Source organism: Aegilops tauschii, chromosome 7 (genome assembly GCF_002575655.3).
Source record: "Aegilops tauschii subsp. strangulata cultivar AL8/78 chromosome 7, Aet v6.0, whole genome shotgun sequence".
NCBI lineage: Eukaryota > Viridiplantae > Streptophyta > Magnoliopsida > Poales > Poaceae > Aegilops > Aegilops tauschii.
In genome coordinates, this window is record NC_053041.3 from 44,299,980 (window position 1) to 44,311,068 (window position 11,089).

The 11,089-nt window shown below is 43.6% G+C and overlaps 1 pseudogene; it reads left to right on the plus strand.

The window, feature by feature from the left end:
- Positions 1 to 4,575: 4,575 nt before the first annotated feature.
- On the plus strand, positions 4,576 to 7,869 carry LOC141026734 (probable indole-3-pyruvate monooxygenase YUCCA11; annotated as a pseudogene).
- Positions 7,870 to 11,089: the final 3,220 nt, after the last annotated feature.

The following is an 11,089-nucleotide window of genomic DNA, read 5'->3' on the forward strand; positions in this document are numbered from 1 at the left end:
AAGCCGAGCTGAATATGCCTGACGACTATGGACATGAACTTCGTAGGCAAGCAAAAATATTGAAGGAGGAGAAAGAAGAAAGTAAAAAAAGCGGGAAACAAGTTGACCAGCTCGGGATGCAGAAGAAACAATCGATCCCCCCGCTCATAGTGAAAGCCGGTCCGGAAGAGGACCCCGAGATCATAGCAGCTGCGGCAGCACTTGGATTGACTGTAGCGAGTGCCATGAAACAAGCGTCCGAGATGGGTTTGACTCTTCGTGCCTTCTTAGGCCTTGAGGATGCGCCAGTATGTGAGATAGCATTACAATATGTGCGGAATGGGCCTCTCGTCGAGCCTGCGCGGGAGAAGAGTCTACCGCCACAAATGTGAAATCTGCTACGTTGGTACAAGCAATTCATAACATGGGCCGACAAAGAATATATTTATGCGGATGTTACAGAGGAGCATCACACCAAACGGTACTCTGTACAAGTTCATATGAGTGAATTGTTCCAGCTGTTCAATCTGCGCGACCTCGACAAATCTATGCTGAGTTGCTACGTTCTGTAAGTGATTTATTTCTACCTCATCTCGTTCTTCATTGCCTACACTATATATATATATATATATATATATATATTGTCCTAACTATATTGTTGCGTACGCTATTATGCAGATTGAAGATTTGGGAATGCAAAATAAGAAATATTCATGATGTTGGGTTCATTGACCCACATATCGTTAATGGACATGTGTTACAATATCACCCCGAAGACGTGGAGAAAGACTTGTACAAGTTTCTTAGAAAGCATCAACTCAAAAGTCATATTCTATTTCCTTACCATTTTGGGTGAGTGTTTCTCTCTTGTGCCCATTCTCTTTTGTTTACTCCATGCATGGTATGTCTAATCGATGAGTTATGCATGACTGTGCATGTAACGTGTCCGCAGGTTCCACTGGATTCTGCTAAATATTGAACTTCACACCTCCAGAGTTCTAATCATGGACTCTATGGATTCGGATCCAAAGCGTTGGGCCGACATGAGAAAAATGCTGCAAAAGTAATTATTTTCAATCATTTGAGCTCTATATCGATCGGTCTCTTTCGTTCATTTCCTAATATCAAGTAACTAATAACTCCCTTGTTTATTTAATTTTCTTTGCCCTGTAGGGTTTGGAGATGGTTCTCAGAAGAAATTGTCGGTGAATTCAAACATGAGCTAGATTTCAGAAGGTTAGTTAATGTGGATAAGCAGCCACCGGGGACCAATCTATGTGGATACTATGTTTGTGAGAACATCCGGAGACTAACCTCTGAGCGGAAGGCATCGGATAGCGTGCGGAACGCGATGGATAACTTGCGGAGGAGGCTTAATCCAGAAGCTCGCTTCCGACCAATTCAAGATGAATTAGCAGGATTTTTCTTCAGGGAAGTCATCAATCCTAAAGGAGAACACTATACCGAGGACGCAGACATTTATATGCATACCCGAGATTGAAACTTGTTCGAAGTTGTATATGGTCCTCCATCCTAATTGTGTATGGAAACTTGTTCGAAGTTGTATATGGTCACCCGAGATTGAATATATATTATATATTCCTCTTGAATTCTTCTTGTTTGAAATTTCATATGCATGTATATAGTATCGTAGAATATGTGTACTGAAACTTCATCAAAATTAAAACAAAACACAAAATAAAATATAAAAGAAATAAAATACTACAAATTAGAAAGAAAGCAGGTTTAGGGGGGCTAAAACCCTAAACCTGCGGACGAGGCCTTTAGTCCCGGTTAGCCACGAGAACCGGGACTAAAGGTCCTCCGCCCCGACGGACCCCTGGCGGCCACGTGGACGGGCCTTTAGTCCCGGTCAGCCACGAGAACCGGGACTAAAGCCTTTAGTCGCGGTTCGTAAGTGGCGCGACTAAAGGGGGTCTTTAGTCGCGCATATTTAGTCCCGGTTGCACAGCCGGGACTAAAGGCTGTTGTGAACCGGGACTAAAGGGCTTTTTTCTACCAGTGTTCTCAGTAACTCCTGGCATACAAGCCAACGAGACACCAAATCGGACTCTCCTAATCACCGGCTACCTTGATTACGCTTATACTAATTCTTACGAAACTCAACTAGTAAAGCTCACACACATATAATTGTTCGGATTATTCAAACATAGTCGGCGATGAGCGCCGCAAGAGGAGCCTAAATGGCTCACAAACAACAAAAAAGTATGAAAATTTATTTATTTCTATTATTACCCACTAGTCTGTTTATGCCTATATTCGTAGCCTGGCTGTCCGGCAGCAGTACAGATTATATAGTAATAGCGCACTTACCGGAGTGGTCACTGACAGACGCCTCCCACCCCTCCGCCACGCAAGCGACACCGGCCCCAGGAAATGCCTCTGCCTGCGCGCCATCTCCATCTCCATCCTCGTACTCACCAGCTGACATCAGAGCAGCTTCAACGCGCCGACCCTAATGGACACGCGCTTTGTCCGCTTTTTGTCTGTTTGGGTCGGGTCGTCCGCCCCCCTTTTTGTTTGGGACAGCCGTGCGCCCAACCGGCCGACCCAATTCACATCCGCGCAGAAAACCATGCAAAATGAACTGCGCACCAACAAAAATAGCAACTTCTGATCGTCTTAACTGAAGGAATACCCTGAACTCTTTGAGAAGGCACAGAACTTCTTCAGATTCACCGATCTTTGTTGTGGCTTTCAAATTTACCCCCCAAAAAAAAGCATTTTGCTTTCAAATTAGTTACTGTACGTCTTTGGTCTCAAACTAATTATGAACAGGCATCTCTCTTTATCTTTCAATAATTATTAATGTATATATATCTTTGCAGAAAGAGGGAGTACTATTGAATGTTAATAAATAATTCTTCTGCAGGTTGATACATCCTTCACAAGACCACTTCACGCGCTACCCGGCCGCTGAAAATGGCCGTTTCGCGCCGGCTCCGGCGCAGCAGCTGTCTTGCTGCAACGCTGCCTACTGTGCTCAATGCGCAAAGCATAGTGAACCACCTTACTGAAACTAATCAGAGAAGCATGTGGGCTAGCAGAAGGATAGTGGAGGACGAACAACTGTACATAATCCATGTTCAGGGCAATGCTGGCATCGGTCTCCCAGTTACGCTGGTCGTCAAGAAGCTCCAGAGTGTGGATGGAATAGTGGACGGTAATCTAGAGAACCGCTGCAAGTCAGAGATGATCCTATAAGCCAGCATCTGTCACGACAACATCGTCAACAGCCTACACTTCATCTAGAAGACGCGATGATGCTCGTTCACACGTACGAGGTGAATGGCAGCCTTGACCACTGGCTGCACTAGCGGAGGAGGGCGAACCACCGCTCAGCTGGCCGCAGAGGAAGGCCATCGCCATTGGCGTGGCCCAAGGGCTCTGCCACTTACACCATGGATGCAATAGACCGATTGTCCACCACAACATCACCTCTAATAACATCTTGCTTGATCAGGAGTTGAATGCCAAGATCGCCAGTTTTGGTGCTGCACAGATGAACATCGCCGGGCTCAACCAACCATTGCCTATCGCGGGGTTTGTATTTGGTAGCTTTGGATATACAGCTCCAGGTATGGTGAGCGATCTATGCTTGCAATGAAATTCCGTCTTATAACTAGCATGATCATTTACTAAATAGCCATATAATTGGTTATTTGTAGAATATGGGAGGGCACTTGCTTTTATCCGTGCACGATGTGGTTGCAATGCTTGAAAACAGGAAGTTTTCATAATGCTATTGAAACGGTGTTTGTTCTGTTTCTGTCTGCTTCGCACATGCCTATATGACGTAACACTTCTGTTGAATCTTTAATGATGTTAGTATTTGGAGTGATTGCTAATTTGGAAGTTGCAAAATGAACTTTCTTGTTACAGAATATTGAGTTAATTAGGCAGCACAGCATTCTCATGTTTCTGACATCGAAATCTTGAATTCTTAGGAAGTATCCCCTCTAGATGTTCGCAGGAGAGCCAAATTATGTTCTTCTTGGGCACCCAATGGAAAGGAACAATGAAGAGCACACCTATTCTGCTGAAATGGATAATCACTAAATATATATATATATATATATATACACACACATCACTAGTTAGTTTGTACGGTGACTATATGAAAGATGTTGTCAGATGTGTCTGCCTGGATTTAAATAGTTTATCAGGGTATCTTGTATCTTCGATACATCACTAGTGAGGGTGTTGTCGAACTGAAGGGCGAAGGGCATGTGAACTTTCTTGTTACAGAATATTGAGTTAATTAGGCAGCACAGCATTCTCATGTTTCTGACATCGAAATCTTGAATTCTTAGGAAGTATCCCCTCTAGATGTTTGCAGGAGAGCCAAATTAAGTTCTTCTTGGGCACCCAATGGAAAGGAACAATGAAGAGCACACCTATTCTGCTGAAATGGATAATCACTAACTGGTAGGCTGTAGTGATGTATATATATATATATATATATATATATATATATATATATATATATATATATATATATATATATATATATATATATATATACACATCACTAGTTAGTTTGTACGGTGACTATATGAAAGATGTTGTCAGATGTGTCTGCCTGGATTTAAATAGTTTATCAGGGTATCTTGTATCTTCGATACATCACTAGTGAGGGTGTTGTCGAACTGAAGGGCGAAGGGCATGTGAGCTTATTTGAGAAGCATGACATCGTAATGCTTCTCGCATCCAATATAAGCTGACCATGCCAAGCAAGAAATATCAGCCAAAATGAAGTCCATGAGAAAACAAAGTGGGTCTCAACTGCTCTAGCTTTCAAGAATGAGTTCTTCGTAGGATGGGGTAGCACATCCAAAATTATGTTAGTCTTTGGAGTGCTTGCTCCTTGGAAACTTGCAAAGGGAACTTTCTTGTTAGGGAATATTGAGTGAAGTAGGTAATATAACATTCTGATGTTTCTGACAGCAAAGCCCTTGCTGTTCTGTACTGCACATCGTGGATTCTTAGGAAGTATTCCTTGCAGGGATATTTGCAGGAGAACAAATTTATGATCTTTCTGTGCGGGGACCTAATGAAAACAATCAGATGACACAACTATTTTATCGTTTGAAACTTATAAATGTATCTAACAGATACTCATTGTAAATTGCAATGCTGTTGTATTGTGATTACATGAAAGCCAATGTTGCCCGTTTCCTGTGTGAATTTAAAGAATTTGTCTGTTGCTTCAGTTCCCAACCTTTTGTGTTTCACAAATTCTTATCAGGGTATCTTATTTCTTTCAGATACGTCACCAGTGATGTTCTCGAAGTGAAGGGCAAAGTGCCATGTGAGGTCAGCTCCTGATGAACTGACATTGACTGAACTTATGTTCAGTGGTACTTTGAAAGATGCTACTGTAGAGCAGATGGTGGCTCTGCTTTCTTTCCTTGTTTGGCGAGAAAAGCTTCAGGATGCCCCAAAGCCACGGTAGGAGCAAGAGACAACTCAAATGGTTGCTTGAATGCAAGGTACCTAATATACTACTCCCTCCGTTCCATAATTCTTGTCGTGGTTGGAGGAAGTAGTAAACAACCTATTGCTGATGTCACAACAATATATTAGCTCCACAACTGATCCTAATACCAGAACCTATTGTTATGGCCTTGCCCATGACAGATCCAGATCTACGTGATGAAATTGCAATGTCCTAACATTTCCCCATGTACAGGTTTACAACCTTCTTATTACTTGGCTCGTACTGTTCTTGTTCATGTAAGGATATGACAGAAACAAGGGTGCTCTACTGCAATTTTTGTTTTAAGTTGTTGCTGCCTGGATGGCTATGTCTTGAGAAATACATCAGTTTAAACTGAATATGTGGAATGCCGTCAGTACCAGCTGAATGTGTCAAACTGATGTGGTTACAAATTAATCAGTGTGCAAAGCCAGTTGATAAGTTTCCAAAAAAACCAATCGATCAAGAGTGCGTTTCCTGCCTATTCTGTATCCCCTATAATGTATCAGGACATGCTTTCACACAAACGTTTCAATATTTAGATGGAATACTAGTACACACCAGGATAAGGTGTCAATAAATCTTTACCTTTTTCATTCCTAGTTCTAAATAGATTGACACATGAAGCATACCAGTATATATATGCCCACATATGCATCAAAGATTCATCAAGAAAACAAGCAAACACTCCAGCCTACAATTGCAACCATCCCACAACTCTGTCAACTCTTCTCTTTGAAATGGAGAATGTTGTTGTGTTGATTGTTGGCGCTGGGCCAGCAGGCCTTGCAACAGCAGCATGCCTTAGCCAATTCTCAATTCCCTATCTCATTGTCGAGCGTGAAAGTTGCAGCGCGTCGCTTTGGCGCAGCCGCGCCTACGATCGCCTCAACATGCATCTTGCAAAGGAGTTCTGTGAGTTGCCACACATGTCATACCCACTAAATGCGCCAACATACATACCAAAAACCTTATTTGTGAAGTACTTGGATGATTGTGTTGAGCGTTTCAACATTCAACCCAAGTATCTCACTAGTTTGGAGTCATCCACATTTGACAATGGCGAAAATGTTGGTCCATCGCGGCACATGACATGGCAAAGAGCACAATAGTCAGGTTCACAGAAAAGTTTCTTGTTGTGGCAAGTGGTGAGAATAGTGCAGAGAATATTCCAATGATCCCCGGACTGCAAAGTTTCCCGGGTGATGTCATCCACTCCTCAAGCTACAAGTCAGAAAAGAGCTACTCTGGCATGAATGTATTGGTCGTTGGATCTGGCAACTCTGGAATGGAATTTGCTTATGACCTTGCGGCCCATGGTGCCAATACTTCAATCATTATACGAAGCCCGGTATGTACACACATTATATATATTTTTTGGCCTGGAAACACTAGGGGATCCCCCCACCCCCACCGTATGGGCAGTATATATTTTCAGTGGGTACATAGCAATTTCTTATTATAGTCTCCACAAGAAGGATGCAATTATTCAGAGTTATTAATAGAAAGTATTTCATGGTATAGAGTGATAGACTGTTTTATAACATGCACAAACAACTAAACAATTAGACGAACACCGAAAAAATAACTCTTGAAAGAATATGATTCAATGAAATTTTACTTTATGATGCAGGACTTCAAAAGAGATGTGACATGTTTTGTTGTTGCAGATTCATGTAATGACAAAGGAATTAATCCGGTTGGGGATGACACTTGCTCGCCGTCTTCCATTGAATTTAGTGGATAACCTCCTTGTGATGGCGGCGAATTTAATATTTGGAGACCTATCAAGGTATCACATTAGAAGGCCAAAAATGGGTCCAATGATCCTCAAGTCAGAAACCGGCCGATCCGCTGTTATTGATGTTGGCACTGTTGGGTTAATCAAAAAAGGTATCATCAAAGTAAGTATATCCTTGACATGACATAAGTTTCATAACAGATGTTGTCTTCATATGCCAAGTTATCAATATTATATTCATCTCCTATAGATACAAGGGAGCATTAGTAAGATCATGAGCTATATAGTTGAATTTTGGTGCAGTAAAAAAAAATCATTTGACGCGATTGTGTTTGCAACTGGATACAAAAGCACAACAAATATATGGCTCAAGGTAACAACATCGATGTTTGAATATGTCTGAGTTTGTTTTCTTGGTGCAACAATTGTTAAATCTGCTAACAAGCTCCATGTTGTTTTTTTATCCCAGAATGGTGAGAACATGTTAAATGGCAATGGACTGCCCATCAAAGAATATCCGAATCATTGGAAAGGTGAAAATGGGGTCTACTGTGCTGGGTTAGGAAGGAGAGGATTGGCTGGTATTGCAGCAGATGCCAAGAATATCGCCAATGACATCAAATCAATGATAGGCGTTATGTCCAGCTAAATTATCAAATCAGTGAATGTGTCTTCTACAACGCGATGCCTTCCATTGCTAGGCTCCTCAACAAGATCAAGGATGAGATCCGATGCAGGGCTAGGGCAGGGGCACAAGGCCCGTGGGTTGTTCTGCACCAATCCTGGGATGTCTACTGAGTTGTATGATGTACTATAAAATTAACCTCCTAGGAGGGCTGTAACTTTTCCCCATCCTTTCAATGCAATGAAACACAAAGGTCTTTTGCGTTTTCTCGATTTTTTTATCTTTTACATGTAGTTTACCAGGGCTAGTGTGCTAGACGGTTGATTCTTTGAGAAATCTATCCACCGCCACATGTCTATCTTTGATAGAACTAAATTTTTGTTTATTTCAAGGTTCATATGTGCCAGGGAGTAAGCATTACTTTTATAATATAATCAAGGGCTTTATACTCACATGGTGCAAAGAGCATTGTAATTTTTGTTGAATTGTTACCTACAGTATTTTATTTACTTGAATCTACATATGCAAAAGTCATCCGCTTGAACATGATGTTTAACAACAAGGGATTAAGTGCAATTAATACAATCCCAAATCATGAACATCAAATGGTGCAAAAGATTATCAAGTCAAAGTTGTTCATTGTTTCACGTCAGATGCACACGAGTAATTGTAGTAGCTTCCAAGTTTTTATTTATTAATTGCCAAATGAAAATCAAATTGATGATTTCTAGAAATATGATGGTAATTGAAATGAATGGTAACAATGTATCCCAATATTTGCTTGATATGTACATGATTCAGCACCAATCTTCAAGCGAGGACAGGATTTCATTCCATATTAATTAGTGAAAACTAATTTCCAGTTTAATCTACCACCGAGCACAAACGTAATTACCTTCTCAGAACCACCTTCAGCAGTTGCTTCGCCACTTCCTTTAGAGTTTAGGCATTCTCTGGCATTTCTTCCCTTTCTGCAGAGGCAAGGAGAATGAAGTGTACCTCAGTTTGCGCTTTGTTATCATAGGCATGGCATCCAGATTTCGTCGATTATAACTACCATTTATCAATGTGCAAATGGAATTGCTAGAACTAGTCGGCGATGAGCGCAGCAAGAGGAGCCAAAATGGCTCACAAACAACAAAAAAAGGTATGTTCATTTCTTTATTTCTATTATTACCCACTATTCTGTTTATGCATGTATTCGTAGCCCGGCTGTCCGGCAGCAGTACAGATTGTATAGTAGTAGCGCACCTACCGGAGTGGTCACTGGTCGACGACTCGCGCGGCAGAGCACCGGCCCCGGGAAATTCCTCTGCCTACGCGTCATCTCCATCTCCATCCTCGTACCCGCCAGCTGACCTCAGAGCAACTCCAACACACCGATCCAAAAGGACACGCGCTTTGTCCATTTTTCGTCCGTTTGGGTAAGGTCGTCCACCCCCTTCTGTGTTTGGCTCGGCCATGCATCCAACCGGCCGACCCAATTCACGTACGCGCAGAAAACCTATGAATTATAAAAAGGCTTGTGGCTATAGATCATGCTAGCGGCCATGCCATCGCCCAGAGTTAATGCCGGTGCCATGCCAGCGATTGACACACATGCATCCTTCTAAAAAACACCATACAGCTCATGCTAGCGCACTTGCCAGCAGCTGGCACACATGCCAGCACATAGAAGGGGCGTGAGTTCAACCACGTCATCTCGAGCGTGGTCCTGCCGACACACTTGCCGGCATACAAAAAAAGATGGCGCTCTCCGCCATAATCACTCGTCATCGAACTTGAGCATATCGGTCTGCATCTTCTCGAACGAAGGTTTCTTCCTCGGGGACACCATGCTCAAGTCCACCTTCATGATCTCCACCCCCTTCGTCTTGCAAGCGAGCGCCACTTCTTTTTCCTTGGTCTTGGCATTAGTGGCCTCGATTTTGAGCATCTTCATTTGCTTCTCCACCTCCATCTCAAGCTTCTTGGCTTGCTTCTCCGCCTCCATCTCGAGCCTCTTCCTTTGTATCACCATGAAGGCCTTCATTTGCTCTTCTTTGTCTTGCCGGCCCTTCTCCTCCCTTATGTCCTTCTTGGTCATCATGCCTTCCAATGTTGCATGCAAGGCAATCAACGCCGCACCACGATTGTCCTCTTTCTTGGAGTTGGTCTTTCCCCTCGGCTGCGGCTTCTCTTCCTCGTCATCCTCGACGTCCTCCTTCCCTCCACACACCTTCATGGCGACATATTGCGCCTTGAACTTCTCATCCCTGTTGATGACCATCCAACAATGGTTGAGGTTGAACGACTTGTTCCCATGTTGGGCCTTGAAATCTTTCAAAGCTTGAGATGCCTACAAATGAAGAGCATGCAAGCATATGGGCAAACGGACCAGCAAGCATATGGGAAAATGGACAAGAAACAAAGGAGACGAAGATGGACACATGTATACCATGTCCTTAATGCCGAGGCCCTCACGGGACGTCCCTCGATGCTCTCAAGGGTGGCACCAAAATTGTTGCATTCTTGTTGTATCACCCTCCAACGCTTCAAGAGGGACACCCACCCACGCTTGCTATCGATCTTGTACGGCGTGAACTTCTTACGTTCAGGATATTCGCGATGAACACGTAGCCAAAAGGTTGATGCCTTTTGCTCGGCGCTGACCTTGGGGTCTTGTCCAATGTCGCTCCAACATTCAAAAAAGAGCTTGTCCTCATCCTTTGTGTATGCGTTCGCTTGAATGCTTTGGCGCTTCTTATTTGCATTGGCTTGGGTGGCGAGCTCATCTTCAAAAAACATAGACTCCCTGTTGATGTCCACTTCATCTTCTTCTTCTAGGTCGTAGTCCTCCGGAAATTCGTGGTCTTGCGGGGAAGTGCCGCCCATGCCATCTTGGCCTTGCGCGAAGGGGTCGGCCATGCCTCCATGGCCTGGATCAAAGGTGCCGGCCATGTCCTCGTGGCCGGCCATGAAGGGGCCTCGTCCGTCTTGGTTTGGGTCTCATCGAGATCAAAGGTCGCGCCCCCCGTACTGCCTTCGAAGTTGATGTTCTCGATGATGAACGGTTGACCATCTCGTCGTTCGTCCGGCATTTTGCCGAACAGGTTGCGGGTGTCGGGATGCATGTCGGCTGGGATCTCCCACGGGCGCTTCCTCGATGGCCATGGGCGCGCGCGTGGTCGGCGCGACCACGCTCACCTCCGGCGAGCACTCCACGAAAAACGGGAGGTTTGCAGGTACGGATGGAAGCCGGGCA